This window comes from Macaca fascicularis, chromosome 16 (genome assembly GCF_037993035.2).
Source record: "Macaca fascicularis isolate 582-1 chromosome 16, T2T-MFA8v1.1".
In the NCBI taxonomy this organism is placed as follows: domain Eukaryota; kingdom Metazoa; phylum Chordata; class Mammalia; order Primates; family Cercopithecidae; genus Macaca; species Macaca fascicularis.
Genome location: NC_088390.1, coordinates 80,077,865 through 80,093,729, shown reverse-complemented (window position 1 = coordinate 80,093,729; position 15,865 = coordinate 80,077,865). Strand labels below are relative to the sequence as shown.

The window sequence follows — 15,865 nt, the reverse complement described above, 5'->3', positions numbered from 1 at the left end:
AGTCTCCAAAGTGCTGGGATTACAGGCATGAGCCACTGCGCCCTGCCTTGATCGTTTTTTAAAGACCCCCATCTCCAAATGCAGTCACATTCTTAGGTGCTGGGGTTGGGTGTCCACATCTGGATTTGATGGGGTTGCAGTGCAGCCCATGGCAACAACCAGCAGAGGAGATGCATAACAAGGGTAGGGTGGGGAAGGTAAGAGGCAGGGGTTTGGGAGGCTGAGGCGGGAGGATGACTTGAGGTCAGGAATTTGAGGCCAGCCTGTCCAACATGGTGAAAACCCATCTTTACTAAAAATGCAAAAAAAAAATTAGGCGGGCAGGGTGGTGGGTGCCTATAATCCCAGTTACTTCGTCTCGAAAAAAAAAAAAAGAAAAGACAAAGGAGGCAGGGGCCAACTGCACAAACAGACCCTCTTTTAAGCCCTCAAGTGATGGTGCTAATGGTCACCAGGACAGAAAGTAGGCAGCCCCTCATTCGGGTAGACCCCAATTTATACCTCCTGTGGCTTCTGTTTCTCCTTCTCCTCCTGCTTGGGCAGGGCCTGCTGTGTTCTGCCACCCTAAGTCTCAGGCAGCAAGTGGGACAGAGGTCTGAGAAGCAGGGGACCCGGCTGTTGTTGTCAACAACCCCCTTCCACCTTCTCCCATCCTCAGGGCTCGGCAGGGAGCGGGGAGAGGGCAGGACCTTCAGCCTAAGTGGCAATGATTGTTGGGGAGACTCGAGGCCAAGCCACCGAAAGTGAAGGGAAGAAGAAGGGAGAAAAGGCCAGGGATACTTGGTAAAGCTCAGAAGAAAGGAAACCGAGTCCATCTCTGCCATATCCCGGCTGTGGAGTGCTGCACATGCCTTCCAGTGTTTCAAACCCTCATCACCACCATGAATGAGGATGGCATCATCAGTGGCTCCATTTTCAGAAGAGCAAACAGAGGCCCAGAGGGGTCTGGTGACTTTCTAACACCATAACCAGCCGGTAGAGGACTTGTAGTTTGAACCCAGGTTTGTCCGACTGGCCAGCTTCCTTTCTGCTGCCTTTCCTACCCTGCACTGCCAGGCTATGTCTGTGTGGTAGGTCCCCAAGCTGGAGGGTGAGCCCCCGAGGTTACCAGATGTCAATATCAGGCAGATCGTCAATCCAGGACCTCAGGGAAGGTTTAGAGGACGGCACAAACCGGAAGTCAGAAGTGAGCCCAAAGCCAGGAAACCCAGGATGACGGAATGCTGGAAGAACAGGTGGTCTCCCAAATCTAAGAGGAAAGGCTAATTTGGTCAAAGCCCCAGTCATGGGAGCCCTGAGGTGTGCTCTCGAAACGCATCTGAGCAGGTCTTGCCCTAACCCCACACAGTTGCAGGCTCCCTGGGCCAGGCAGTGAAGGTCAAAACCATGCTTGCAGCATGATCTGAGTCCAAATGAGGGGAACACAAAAGTGAGTCCTGAATGTCTCAAGTTCTCTCAATTAAGGGAGATGCTGTGCTTGGGGGATCAGCCAGGTCATAGCAGAGAGCAAGAATCAGTTGAAGATGCAAACTTAGGTCACCCAGCACTGACCTGGCCCAGCCATTGCTCTTGGAAGCAACACACTGTTGGGTGACCGGGAAGGAAGTTCTTAACAAGAGCTGGGATGGAGCTGTAGTGGGAGGGGATCACACATCTCCTCCGGAACGGCTTCTCGGCACTGATAACCGGGTGGGGACCCGAGGCCAATGAGTGAGCTTTCTCTCTCTAGCCCATCTATGTCCAGGATAATGATGATGACAATAAGACCAGTGTCAGGTTTCCTGGGTTTACTGCATGACCTTGGCCAAGGGACTTAACTTACCTATAGCTTTTCTCATCTGTAAAATGTGATAAACACAGCACCCTCCTCACTGATGAGTCAACCCAGGCAAACACCTCCCAGCCTACCTGGCCCACAGCAAGCACCTCTGAGCGTTAGCTGTCAGTGCGTGCAGGGGACGGATGTTGTCCCGCCCTCCCAGCAGCTGGTAGAAGATTCCTCTTAGAGCGAAAGAACTGCCTTGCTTTTGAAAACTCGTTGGTAAGGTCCCTGGTGGAAGAAGCTAGGGCTTCATAACCCGATGGGGGATGAACTGCTCCATAAAAGACAAGACAGGAGTGTGTTGGTTGCACTGGAAGGGGAGGAAGCACAGAGCCAGGGTCAGGAGGGTGGGGAAACCAGGGATTGCAGAAGGCTGGGAAGTTGCCCAGGGATTGCAGAAGTTTGGGAGGTTGTCCCCACCCTGCACCCCTCGAGTCTCACTAAACTCACAAAATTCTCCAGGCCAATGGATGGTTCTGGGGAAAGGGTGAAGGGCTGTGTCTTGTATCTGCGTCTGCCCATGTAAGGTCCCCAGTGGCCTCAGGCAGATACTGAGGTTTGAAGCAAGCTTTCCTAAATCTCCAAGGGGTGGGGGATTCTATATTCACCACTGGGCTTCAGCTGGATCAGCTAGAGGCCAAAAAAAGTGAGCCACACAACAGAGCCGGCTTCCCATGGACGCGTCCAAGGGGGAAACCAGCATCTCAATAAAACTAAGTCAGCTCCAACCCGAGGTCTCTGCCCGCTGGCTGCAACACAGCCCTCAGCTACCACCCCATGTAAGTGTTGTTGCATTTCAAACAGCAAAGACAGTTGGATGTCAGAGATGGTTTCAGTCTCCGACTTTTATGGAATTCCCAGTGCGAGAGCCTCCGGGCTCAGGCAAAATTTCCCCAGTGGCAGCGCTTTGCTCCCAACATGCGCCTCGCCTCCCAGCCTCCCCACTATTGAATCCAGCGTGATTGTCTCTGGAGCCCATAATGCAATTTTATCAGGGATTCCTATAACTGGATTGCTTATTTGCAGCCTTCCGCCAGCGGCAGCTCCAGATAAAGAATGCAGAGTATGTGCTTCAGTGTCACAAACTGTGCCTGGCCACCATCCATCATCCTGTCAAGACATCACTCCAGACAGCCTGGCTTCAAGCAGAACCAGGTTGGGGATTTTCCTCCCAAGAATAACAAACAGCAGCTAAGTCAGGTTAGGGAGCCCCTACTTCTCCGCCATGCCTTCATTACAGATGAATAGATTTCAGGTTTCCTCATGTTGTCCAGCCAGTCCCCCTCCATTTCCTCAGGGTCTGGAGCAGCAAAAGTCACCAACCCTCATCCCGTTTAAGAAGCCTTAAATAAGTCTTCTTATTTATGTCACAATAAGTTTATGCAACCCTTGGCAGGTAGGATATGGAGACTGGAATAGCAAAAATTCTTTGCAAGTAGAGAGCATTTATAAAATTCATCCATGTATCTTATCCCATTGATCTTTATGGCCACCCTATAAGGCAGGGATTGTATTCCCCAGTTGCCAGTTGAGCTGAATGAGACTGAGAGAAGTTAAGTGAGTTCTCCAAGGTCACACAGAGTCAGGGGAAGTCGGGATCTGCACCCAGTTCTTTCGACTCTAAATCATGCACTCCTGGTACTCCTTATGTTTCAGCTATTTTTCCTTCCCCATATTCCTCCTCTCCTCAAGCTGTGTCTCTCGGTTGCTGTCTGTCTTTCCATACCTAGTCCCGAGCATGCAGTGAGGGTCTGGCCATCTCAGAAGCTGCATGGAGGGAGGGGCTGGTCATCTCAGTGGCTGCATGGAGGGAGGGGCTAGCCATCTCTGTAGCTGCATGGAATCTGGGTCTGGCCCTCTCAGTGGCTGCATGGACTGGGGGACTGGCCATCTCTGTAGCTGCCCTTGGTCGTCTCCGAAGAGGCACTGATCATCAGTGGGTCTGCCCTCCCCTCCTCTGAATCATAACCAACCGGGATCAGCGAGGCTGGAGCTATGAGGGGGTTGCTTAGAGTGATCCAGTTCTTTTCTTTGATCTGTTAGATCCAGGAGCCAGCTGAGGCCAGCACAGTTCTCTCCCCTGTGAATGTGACAATTGGCCTGGGTCCTGATTCCCCACATCCTGCTGCCTAACGTGATGCACCCATCATCTCCAACCAAGAGACAGGGATCAGAGATTCAACATGTCAGCAAACTACAACTCACCCGCATGCAAGCCAGCTGTCCAATGGGAATTCTTCTGATGGAGCGATGGGGTGGACTGAGGTTTTATACTTGCTTCCTCCAGTGATGCAGAGCACTATTTCCAACCCGAGTAGTCCTCTGGCTCCCAAAATGAGGGAGAAGAGAGGAGGAGAAGGAGGAGCTAAGCTGCACCCATTGTCAGTGAGCACAGGTGCAGGAGAGAGGGGGTGCCAGACACATCTCCACCTCCATCCCTGGATCTGTGATTGACAGGTACTCGTATAATTCATACAGGCCAAAGGGGAATATCAGCCCCCTAAAGACACTCATGTTCTAATCCCTAGAACCTGTGAATGTTAACCTTATATGGTAAGAAAAGGATTTTATAGATGTGATTAAGTTTAAGTTCTAAAAATGGAGAGGTTATCCTGGATTATCTGAGTGGGCCCCATCTGCAATCACGAGACCGAGGCAGAGGCAGATCTGACCCCAGACAGAAGAGGAGAATGCAGCAGCGCCCGCAGAGGCAGAGGCTGGAATGGAGCAGCCCCAAGGCAAAGCATGCTGGCCACCATCAGAAGCCGGAGTACGTGAGGCACAGACGCTTCCCTGGAGCCTCCAGGGGAGCACAGCCCTGCTGATACCTTGATTTGGGCATTAAGACTTATTTTGGACTTTCGGCCTCTAGAACTGTGACAGAATACGTTTCTGTTTTTTACACACTTTGTGTGTAAGACTGTGTTACCGCAGTTGCAGGAAACTCACACCAGGGACTAGAGCAGCACTGTGGTGACCACTGGTGCTGGCAGATCTGTCAAGTGGACCAGGCCCTGGTTCCAGAAGTGAGGTCCTCATGCAGAGGAGAGGACTGCACACCTGGAAGGGAGGTGGTGATTAGGTAATGAACAGTTCTTCCATTCCTGTACCAATTGAACAAGGCAGTCCCCTCTCTCCTATTCACCCTCATCCAGCCTCCTCCCCACCAACCCCATCTACCTCCCTAGAGGGCACTTGCATTCACCTTGCCACTGCTCTGGTGTATTTGTTTTTGCACTGCTATAAATAAATACCTGAGCCTGGGTAATTTATAAAGACAAGAGGTTGAATTGGCTCATGGTCCTGCAGGCTGTACAGGAAGCATGGCGGCATCTGCTTCCGGGGAGTCCTCAGGGAGCTTTTACTCATGGTGGAAGCCAAAGTGGGAGCAGGCATCTTACATGGTAGGTGCAGGACCCAGAGAGAGAACAGGGTTGTGTCACACACTTTTAAAAACCGTATCTCACTAGAACTCACTCACTGTCTCAAGAACAGCACCCAGGGGGATGGTGTTAACCCATTCATGAGAATCCACCCCCATGATTCAGTCACCTCCCACCAGGCTCCACCTCCAGCACTGGGGATTACATTTCAACCTGGGATTTGGGTAGGGACACCGATTCAAACCACATCACCCAATATTTACCCATGGGATTTGGGTAGGGACACTGATTCAAACCATATCACCCGATATTTACCCATGGGATTTGGGTAGGGACACTGATTCAAACCACATCACCCGATATTTACCCATGGGTCTCAGCGCTTCTGCCCTCTCCCCTGGGTGTCAATATAGGCTAAGTCTATGGTCTGTCCAGGAACCCAATCCTGGAGCAACCCATGGGTCTCAGGGCTTCTGCCGTCTCCCCGGGGTGTCAATATAGGCTAAGTCTATGGTCTGTCCAGGAACCCAAGCCTGGAGCAGGGGGCCTGACTGTACATTGTAAGTCTGACATGAATGGTAAGTGTCCACCTCACTCCCCGCCACCTCCCTGCATGGGAGGTGAGGGGAGCCAGCTCACCTGCTTCTTCCTCAAGGCCCCACTGAGACCCAGGACCAGCCCCAGGGTCTTGTGAACTCTCCCTTCTTTCCTGCCTGTCCCCACCTGCCACACACACATACACACACACACACACACACACACACAGTCAAAGGTTAAGAGGCTCTTTCTTTCTTTCTCTTTCTTTCTTTCTTTTTCTTTCTTTCTTTTTTTTTTCTTTTTTTTTTCTTTTAGATGGAGTATTGTTCCATCTCGAAAGAGATTTCGGCTGCAGGCTGATCTCAGCTCACTGCAAACTCTGCCTCCTGGGTTCAAGTGATTCTCCTGCCTCAGCCTCCTGAGTAGCTGGGATTATAGGTACGCTCCACCACACCTGGCTAATTTTTGTGTTTTTAGTAGAGACAGGGTTTCACCATATTGGCCAGGCTGGTCTTGAACTCCTGACCTCAGGTAATCCACCCGCCTCAGCCTCCCAAAGTGCTGGGATTACAGGCATGAGACACTGTGCCCGGCCAACAGGCACTTGTTAAAGACCACATCCTTACAGGTGGAGAGGGTGCCTGGAGGGGGGGTACCACAGAGAGAAGAGGTGGTGGGCAGAGCTGTTCACCTGAAGATGGCACGCATATAGCCCGGGGGCAATAGTGGTGAGTAAGGGGGGCGGGGCAGGAGGGCATCATGGGACTCAGTGAAGATGAAGAGTGAGGGAATAGGAGGAGAAGGAGGGCCAGGGCCACAGGAGCAGAGTTCAACATAGAGAGAAGCCAACCAGGAGTGCAGGATCAGGTGCCTGCGTAGTGACCCCTCCTGAAGGAGGAAAAGGTGGTCTGCAGAGGAGATGGGCAGGTAGAAACCAGGCAGCCTTTGGAGGTGCCTGGCAACAGGGAGCAACAGTGGAGTTCATGTGAGGTGGCTGGGCAGCTGAAACACAGTCCAGAGAAGCCCACTCATTAATCATTCATTCATTCATTCATTCATCCAGCAAAACACTCACTGGGCTCTGACTGCATTGGGCTAGGCTCTGGAGATACAGAGATGGGTGAGAAGCAGTCTGTGATTTCCAGATATTTGAGCCAGGCAGAGAGATGGCAGTGCTACCAGTTCCACTGTGGGAGGCTGGCCAGGTTCAGTGGGTACCAACTCAGGTGAATAGCTCTGTCCTCCCCTTCCTCTCCCTGTTGCACCACCCTCCAGGCACCTGCTCTACCTGAGGAGACATGGTTTTGAAGAAGTGCCCCTTAACCTTTGAGTGTGTGGCGAGTGGGGATGGATGGGCATCCAGTCTCCTGGGGGTGGTAGGAGAGCACTTTCTTGTCATAGTGACTCTCAACCTGCATCTTGAAATGTAATTCAAACTGAACATGCAAGCAAGAGGTGCGGATGGTGCAGGCAGATGGTGTCCCGGGACCAAGCACATTGGCCTGAATGCAGCTGCTCCCTGTGTGGCTGGAGCAGCAGATGGAAGGGCCATGGGCTGCGCTGGATGCAGAAGGATGCTGTCCCAAGAGGTCTGGACATTCTCTCAGGGGCAATGCTGACGTTCTCTCAGTTTCAGGTGGAGCAAGCTCCTTTTTGTGTTTTATAAAAGTAGGAAAGATGCATGGGTGAGAGGAGGGGTGGGCCCGGAGCAGAGGGAGGGAGGGAGATCACACACCATGCATTCCAGAAGGGGGTGACATCACCCCCAAAGTGGCAAAATTGGTTCTTGGGGGGGCTGCCAGAAATCTTACCCTTTATGTTTAAAGGCATAAAAATACACACAGCATAGAAACAGACATGCAGTCTATCTGTGGCATTGCAGGTTCATAGAGGCAGGCAATTAGGAAAAGACTTCTTGACAGGGAATAATGAAAAGAAGATTGGCCGACACTGACCTATGCTGTGCAGGTCGGGGCCACCGCCACAAGTCAGAGGGGAGACGAGGGATAGGAGGGTGTGGCCAAGGAGTGTCAGGAACGACTGTGGTAGAGGATGAGAAATGGAGAGAGGAGAATCTGCATAAGCCCCATGCTTCTTGGGTCTGGGTGACTGGGCTGGGGGAGGAAGGGGAATGTAATTTACCAAAAGAAAGCTTGTTACGGGGAGAGCTAAGGGTGTACCAGGATGAGTGGTGACCCTCTAAAATGGCATGTCCACCCGGAACCTCTTTATTTGGAAATAGGTCTTCCAGTTCTAATTAATTAAGATGACGTTATATTGGATTACGGTGGACCCTAAATCTGGGGTCTCAAAAGCTGATGTCTTTAAAAGGCCGTGTGAAAACACAGAATGACACACAGGGAAGAAGTCCTTGTGAAAACGGAGGCGGAGGCAGAGGTGATGCAGCTACAAGCCGAGGAACGCCAAGGATTGCCCGGAGCCCCAGGAGCAAGGAGCGATCCTCCCTCGGAGCCTTCAGAGGGAGCACTGCCTTGCAACACCTCGATTTTGGATTTCCAGCTTCTAGAACTGTGAAAGAATAAATCCCTTGTTTTAAGTCTCCCAGTTTGTGGTACTTTGCAATGGCAACTGCAAACAGCTGGTTCTGTTTGGGTCCCTTGGTTTGGAGGTTCCTGTGGAATGTGCAGCTTGACGGATCCAATAGAGACCTGCAGTTTAGGGAAGCAGTGATGGGTGGAGACACTGATTGCTATAAGCATGCAAGCAGCAGTGGGAAGAAGGAACTTAGCTGAGATGATTCAGGGTGAGAGTGGAGTGTGAGAAAGGCAGGGGGATCAGGACCAACTCCAAGGAAATACCATTCAAGGACAAGCATGAAAGAAGCCCCCTTAAAAGGAGACATCAATGAATGAATAACTGGGGAAACAGAGAGAATAGTGTCCCAGGACCTAGGGAAGGAGAGAATAAAAACCAGCAAAAACACTCTGCAGTCCCAGAAGCAGCCTCACTCAGTGCTGGGATCCTTGGGAAGCTGCTGCAAGGAGTAAAAAGCTGTGGCATCTGTGCCCAAGGATGTCACAAAGGGGCATGAAGCCAAAACATAAGCAAGCAAACTTCAAATCACCCTCAAAGAGTTAACTATCAGCACAAGGCTACAGGAGAAAAAAAAATGATGTCTCAAGGCAGCACAGTGCATGATTAATTAACAAATGAATTTCACAGGCTAAAATTATATAAGAGTTCAGAGGACAGAGAAAGCACTTAGGATTTCAATTGTCAGGGATGGATTTGCTGAGAGGTAAGATTGGACCGGAGTTTTGAAGGAGGAGGATATAACTTGTACAGGAAGACATGTGAGGAAGAGCTGGTTGGGAACTGCCAGGCTGGGAGAGGAGTTAAAAAAAAAAAAAAAAAAAAAAAAAAGACAAGAAATCAGGGTGCATTTGGGCAGAGGGCAGACAGGGAAACTGGTGCAAGGAGTGGGTGCTTAGGGGTGAGGCTTGGAGGTTGTGGTAGAAAGGGGTACCTGAGGGTTTGTAGGTGAGACCAACAGTTCCAGACTAAGTCCTGCCCTGGTTTGGACAAATAGAAGATTTTAAACAGGGAAGTGATATGTCCAAAGCAGTATCTCAAAGTGAATCTGCTGGTAGGATGAATTAGAGAGGCGTAGAGGGAAAGAAGATAAGTCATTGGTTGGGGAGGTCATGAACAGTGAGTAGATGAGAGTGCTGGTGGCAGGAATGGAAAAGAAGCCAGTGGATGGGAAAGAAGTTTCTGGAGAAGAATCGATGGACAGGAAGACTCGAGGTATGAGACAGAGGAGCAGAGAGGGACTAGGGGGACTTTGTCTGGCAGCTGTAGTGCTCAGACTCTGGGCTGGGGAGCCCCAAAGCCACCCCACACCTACCCACACAGGAGTACTTTTTCTGTTTGCTTTTATTTTACTTTATTTTGTTTTACTTTATATTTTGTTTTTGCCCTGGTGTGGGACCAGCAGGGCTTGAACCCCAGAGTTCTACTCAGTAGCAGCATCTGGGACGGTGTGGGGAGCTCTGACTCCTCAGGCGGCCTCGTGAACTAGGTGGCACCCAACTCTGCCCCTCCATGCGACCCTCAATGGAACTGCCTCCTGCACAGCCTGCAGGGCACGAGCTTCCTGCTCCTTATCTCCCACAGCGCCTTTTGCAATAAACAGACAGAAGCGGGAATCAGAAGAGAGAAATTCATTCTCATTTCTTCTCCTCAATTCAGAGTTCTATCTTGCCCACAGCCCTATTTTGCAATCTCTCCTCTGGCACGTTTTAATATTTATAGCTGCATGGACAGAATGTGGAGTGTGAGGGCTTGTCAGCCTCAGGAGCAGAGACTTAGGAGAGCTGTCACCCACCTAAGGCCCCAGGGATCTTCAGGAACTGCCACCAGGGCCATCACTGGGCAGCCTCACCTGAGAGGGCCCTGGTGGTCATCTGTTCACTCCCTGTTCCCACCCAAGTTTCACCTTCATGTTGTTGTTCTCTACCATGTCCCACATTGCCGTGAACCCAACCCCAATTACCTTACTGCTTGAATGAGGACCAATTTTCCTTCCTTCATTAAAATATTCTTCATTGGTTTATTAGTTTTCTATTGCTGCAAAAAAAAAAAAAAAAAAAAAAAAAAAAAATTACCCCATAACGTATTACCTTATAATAACCCACAGTTATTATCTCACAGTTCTTTGGGGTCAGGAACCCAGATATGGCTTAACTGGGTCTTCTGGCCAGGGTTTCTCACAAGGCTGGAATCAAGGTGTGAACTGAGGCTGAGGTCTCATCTGAAGGCTCAACTGGAGCCAATCCACTTCAAACCTCATTATGTGATCGTTGGCTGGATTCCATTCCTTATGGGTTGTTGGACTCAGGACTTTTATTTCCTTACTGGTTGGTGGTCAGAAGCCACCCTCAGTTCCTTACCACATGGGCCTCTCCAACATGGCAACTTACTTCATCAAAGAGCATATCTTGATCAAGCAAGAGGGAGAATGAGAGACAGAGTGCCTGAAAGAGAGAATATAACCCAGTCTTTTAAAGCCTAATCTCCTAGAACTGTTGCTGTATTCAGTTCACTAGAAGCAACTCAGTGGGTCTGGATCGCACTGGAGGAGAGAGGATGACACAAGGGCATGAATCTCAGGAGGGTACTTCTTCGGAGGCCATATCAGAAGCTGCCTCCCACAGTGGGTATCTGCATGTCTGGCTCTTGCTGCTTCACAGTAGAAGTGATGGAATTCTTTAGGATCCCACAGAAGAGTGACAAGTAAGACAAGTAAACCACAACTGAGTACTGAGTGTATATGTTACCATACAGCAGGCCACAAAGAATGTGGGCATCACTGACAATATTCTATGGGAATGCACAGGATGATTTGTAACCCAAAAGTGCAGGGAAGGCTTCCTGGAGGAAGTGATGGGCAGGGACTTCCTCTGTCCTAGGACCTGCCATAACCCTGATAACCCCATGAATATGGCAATAACCTGGGGCTGCCTTCATAGGAACTGCTTCTGGATTGGGGAACCTGAAGGGCCAATTGGAGGTGACTACAGAACTCCTAGACAGGAAGAATTGAGAACAGAAAAACAGAGGGAGGGAAGGGAAAAGAATGGCCTCTTCAGTGACCTACAAATATCTTTCAAAGACTATGGGGTATGGTGAAGAGATGGAAATTTTAGAGCACACCCCACATGCAGTGTATTAGCCAGGGTAGACCAGCTGCTATAACAAACATCCCCCAAATTTTCTATGGTTTAACACTATATAGGTTTAATTTCTTGCAGTAATAGCCTAAAGTGAGCTAGCTGGGATGTTCCACTCCTCCCAGTCTTTTGGGGACAAGGCATCTCCTTTCCAGTATCTCGGTAGTCTTCTAGGCCGCAGTAGTCTTCTAGTCTTCTAGGATGTTCCACTGCATCAACTGCATCTGGGTGGGCTACCAGAGAAGGCAGAGAGAGCCTTTTAGGGCCCAGCCCTGGAAATGGCAGGAACTCTTCTGCCCAGATTCCGTGGGTCAGAGTTCAGTCTCCTGGACCCACCTAACTGGGGAAGGATAGGGAGGCACAGAAATGCAGACCAAGGAGGAAGAGACCAGGCATATTGGTGAAACATTGCCCAGCCTCTGCCCCATGCAGGTGTCATCTAATAGACGAATGGTCAGGGATGGAGCTGGGCCCTTCCCAGCCTAGGTCCTCCTTCCCCCTGCTGCCCACCCCTTCTGCCCCCACCATGAAATGTTCTTTCCCAGTGCCTCCCCCAGATTTCTCTGGCCACCTCCCTGCAAGGCTGTAGGCAAGTTCTTTGGTTCCTGAATGGTGCTGTCTCATATGATGTCTTTTCCAGCACCTCTTACCTCATTGAAACTTTCTTTGCAGGCACAGAGTTCGTCTCACTGTCCCACAAGCAGAATACATCAAACATTGGTCTTGAAGTGCAAAACCCAACTTCAACTCTAGCCACTGCACTTTTCTTTAGACTGCTAGGTCTTGGTTTATTAAATGGGTGATAGGAAGGGGAGGGGGAGATTTGAGCTAAATGATCTCTAACATCCTTCCAGTGTGTCTCACGTGAACTAACTCAAGCCTTGATTTTCACCAGATGTTCTTGCTCATGCAGCTGTTTCCTGGGGCTGCAGTGCCCCTCCCCACCCAAATCGCACACTTCTGAGTTTCACACAACTGTCACTTGCCCATCCACCACCTCCACCCCCATCCCCCTGCCACCAAAGAGGGAAGCCTCCATTCAGGGAAAGCTGGGGTTGGGTCATTCTCTGCACATGGCTACACTGTCAGACACTAGACCAACACTGCTCAGTATAATTTTCTGTGATAGGGGAATTGTTCAGTAATTGGTGCCACAAATATACCAGCCACAAGCCACGTGTGACTACTGAGCACTTGAAATGTGACTTGTGTGACCGAAGCACTGAAATGTTTCACTGTACTTCATCTCCTTTAATATACATTTAACCTTAATAGCCACACATGGCCCATGGCTGCCATATTGGGCAGCACAGTGCTAGAAATGAAGTCTAGAGCTTTGCCCACTGACTTGTGTCAGAGGCTCTTTCTCTTAGTTACTGGAACTCCCCATAGAAGCTCAGTATGACTGGGGGAACTGAAACCTTCCCTGGGGTTGATAACTAACACTGTGCTTCTCAAGCATTTTAGCGCATGTAAGTCATCTTATTAAAAAACTACAAAAAGAATTAGCCAGGTGTCATGGTACACACCTGTAATCCCAGCTACTCAGGATGCTGAGGCAGGAGAATCCCTTAACCCAGGAAGTGGAGGTTGCAGTGAGCTGAGATTGCGCCACTGCACTCCAGCCTGGGCGACAGAGTGATACATCTCAAAAAAAAATTAAATTTAATTAAAAAAAAAAAGCATACTCTGGCCAGTCCTGATGGCTTATGCCTGTAATCCCAGAACTTTGGGAAGCTGAGGATGGAGGATCGCTTGAGGCTATGAGTTTGACACCAGCCTGGGCAACATGGTGAGACCCTGTCTCTACTAAAAATCCAAAAAATTGGCTGGGCATGGTGGCATGCACCTGTAGTCTCAGCTACTCAGGAGGCTGAGGCAGGAGAATCGCTTGAGCCCAGGAGGCAGAGGTTGCAGTGAGCTGAGATCACGCTGCTGCAGTCTAGCCTGGGCGACAGAGCCAGACCCTGTCTCATTAACAATTTTTTGAAAAAGCAGGTTCTGATACCCTAAATCTGGGGTCGGTCTGAGGTTCTGCATTTCCTACAGGGTTTCCAGGTGGTGACAGTGCTGCTGGCCCGTGGACCCCACTTTCAGCAGCAGGGTACGGCAGTGTCCCTTCCTTTCCCCAGCAGGCAAACAGTCCAACTTCCTTCCACCTGGCTCCTTCATGCCATTGGCTCACGCCACCATCTTCCACATTATTCCATATATCCGTTTGAAGGAAGAGATGCCTGAACCTCAGCTCTCACTCCCCCAGAGCCCTTAGACCAGGCTGAAATCATGGGAGAAGGGCCTCGTGGGTCCCACACTCAGCCACACTTAGACGCGCAGCACCAGCTGGGACGTTTAATAACCATTAGAGCAGCCTCACCTGCTCAGCACCGGCCCACTGGCCCCAAAGGACCTCTGACTTGCGTGCCCTCCAGGTTGCAGGAAGGAACATCCACAGGAGAGCCCTAGAGCCTTCCACTGGAAAGGTCTATTCAGAGCTGCACAGCACCTGACTGTGGAAAGCAGTGGTTCAGCCACGAGATTGAGCCCAAAAGGCTGATACGCGGCCCAGGTCTCTTTTCCTGCAACACATAAAACAGCCTTCTCAGCAGGTCACACACACCAACTTATCTCACCCTCACCACATGGTGTGGAAAGTGCTATCAGCTCCTCTTACAAATGGGGAAACTGAGGCACAAGGAGGTTGAGCAAGTGATCTGAAGGTCACACAGCTAGTAAATAGCAGAGCCCAGAATCCAACCCAGGCAGCCAAGGCAGCCCACTCACCTGCAGCGAGTGCTGACCGGCCCTGCCTCACCTGTTAAAACGGAGATCCCAATGGTATCAGCCTCACTTGCTGCCCAGGGAGACTGAGATGTGGAAAGCCTTGTGTCCACTGCACTAGAGAAATATTGGTTATTGTGGATGGGGTTCGGAAAGGTCTGGGGGTGGTGTTTCCAGGGAGCAAGTTCACCCTTTCGCCTGCACACACACTCAGGTGTGCACAACACCTCCATGACGCACACCTGACGCCCTCCTGGGAACAGGGCCTGTCAGGCTCATTGTGGCTGCCCCCTGGTGCTCGGTGCTAAATTCTCCCTGTCTCTGAAGGGAGCCTGCAGTACTCACTGATCCACACACGCATACCTTCCTCCCTCCTTCCCTCCCTCTCTTCTCCTGGACACACCTCCATCCAAGAATTTTCAGGCCGATCCAGATTGATACTGTTCCTGTTCATGGTCGGTGACTGTTCCTTGGGCCACCCAGCCTTCATTCCTGTTCTTGAGCTTTAGGACACATCATCGTCATCACATCCCATGTGAACCTGACCCCACTCCTGACTCCCAGAGCACAGGACCGGTTCATGGATGCCCATGTGCTTCAGTCAGGCACAAACTTGGCTTTTATTGGTTGAGGAAGAGAAGCTCACTTTTTTTCCCAGGGCTGGAGCTGTGGGCCACCATCTTGCCCCAACTGCCTGAGCAGAGACCAGTGCAGAAGGAAGCAGAACTGAGAAATCCAGAGACCAAATCTCGATTCCACCATCGAGCCCCAGGTTTGGCCAGGCATAGGTATTTCAGTCAAGGGAACCAGTGAGAGACATGCCCACCCTTTTGGTCTTCATGAAGCCATTTTGAGGTTCATCTTCTGTCACTTCTGGCCAGAAGATCTGACACAGCCCTTTGCCTCCTTGACTCTCTACGAGCTCCCCTCCCAACCCCTCACACCACCCTGTCCCACAGCTGCTGCCCTGGACTCTTACAGGGAGGCAGGCCTGCTCTCCTCCAGCCTGAGAGACCTGGGTTTGCCACAGTTCAGCACGCACCAAGAGGGGGGTGCCCACGGAGCTGCCCGCTGCCCTTTTGCTATCCAGCTGGCGGCAGTTGGGCTCAACCACCCACCACCAGGAGCTAATTCTGCAGTTCTCAAAGAGAGGGAGCAAGGATGGCGCCCCTGGCATGGCTGCTCACAGCCCAGTCTACCCTCCACATGCCTTGACTTGGCCTGAGGTGCCCTGGCAGAGAGCCATGACCCCAGAGCCCAGTGCACTTAGCAGGCTGGGTCTTGCCCCTGTCCAGGACCTTAATGAAGACAGAGCTGCCATATTGATGCAGTACTGGGACATCTACCCCAGACCCTCAGACTGCAAGTCTATAGCCTGCAGCTTTCTCTGCTCATGTTGTCAGGAGCACAAATAAATGTGCAAAGCTGTCATATGTTCCAACACCCATCCTGCATCCCCAAGGCCTGGACGATGATTCACAGCCCTGGGTGGTGAAGGGAACATGGGACACCACCCTCACTGCAGCTTCCTTAGCCTCATCAGGGCTAAGACCCACTTCTTCTGGGAGCTGGCCTAGCTTAACCCAACTCCACCCAAGTGTGTCAGATTCAGGGGCAATCAAGCATAGGGCCTCCAAAAACAGACAGCAGCC

At 50.9% G+C, this 15,865-nt stretch overlaps 1 long non-coding RNA gene across 1 annotated transcript; it reads left to right on the top strand.

Moving 5' to 3' along the window:
- Window positions 1-1,377: 1,377 nt before the first annotated feature.
- LOC141408889 (uncharacterized) lies at window positions 1,378-5,087 on the top strand. Its single transcript, XR_012426432.1, has 2 exons — window positions 1,378-2,977; window positions 3,866-5,087. It is a non-coding gene; the product is annotated as an uncharacterized lncRNA (long non-coding RNA).
- Window positions 5,088-15,865: the final 10,778 nt, after the last annotated feature.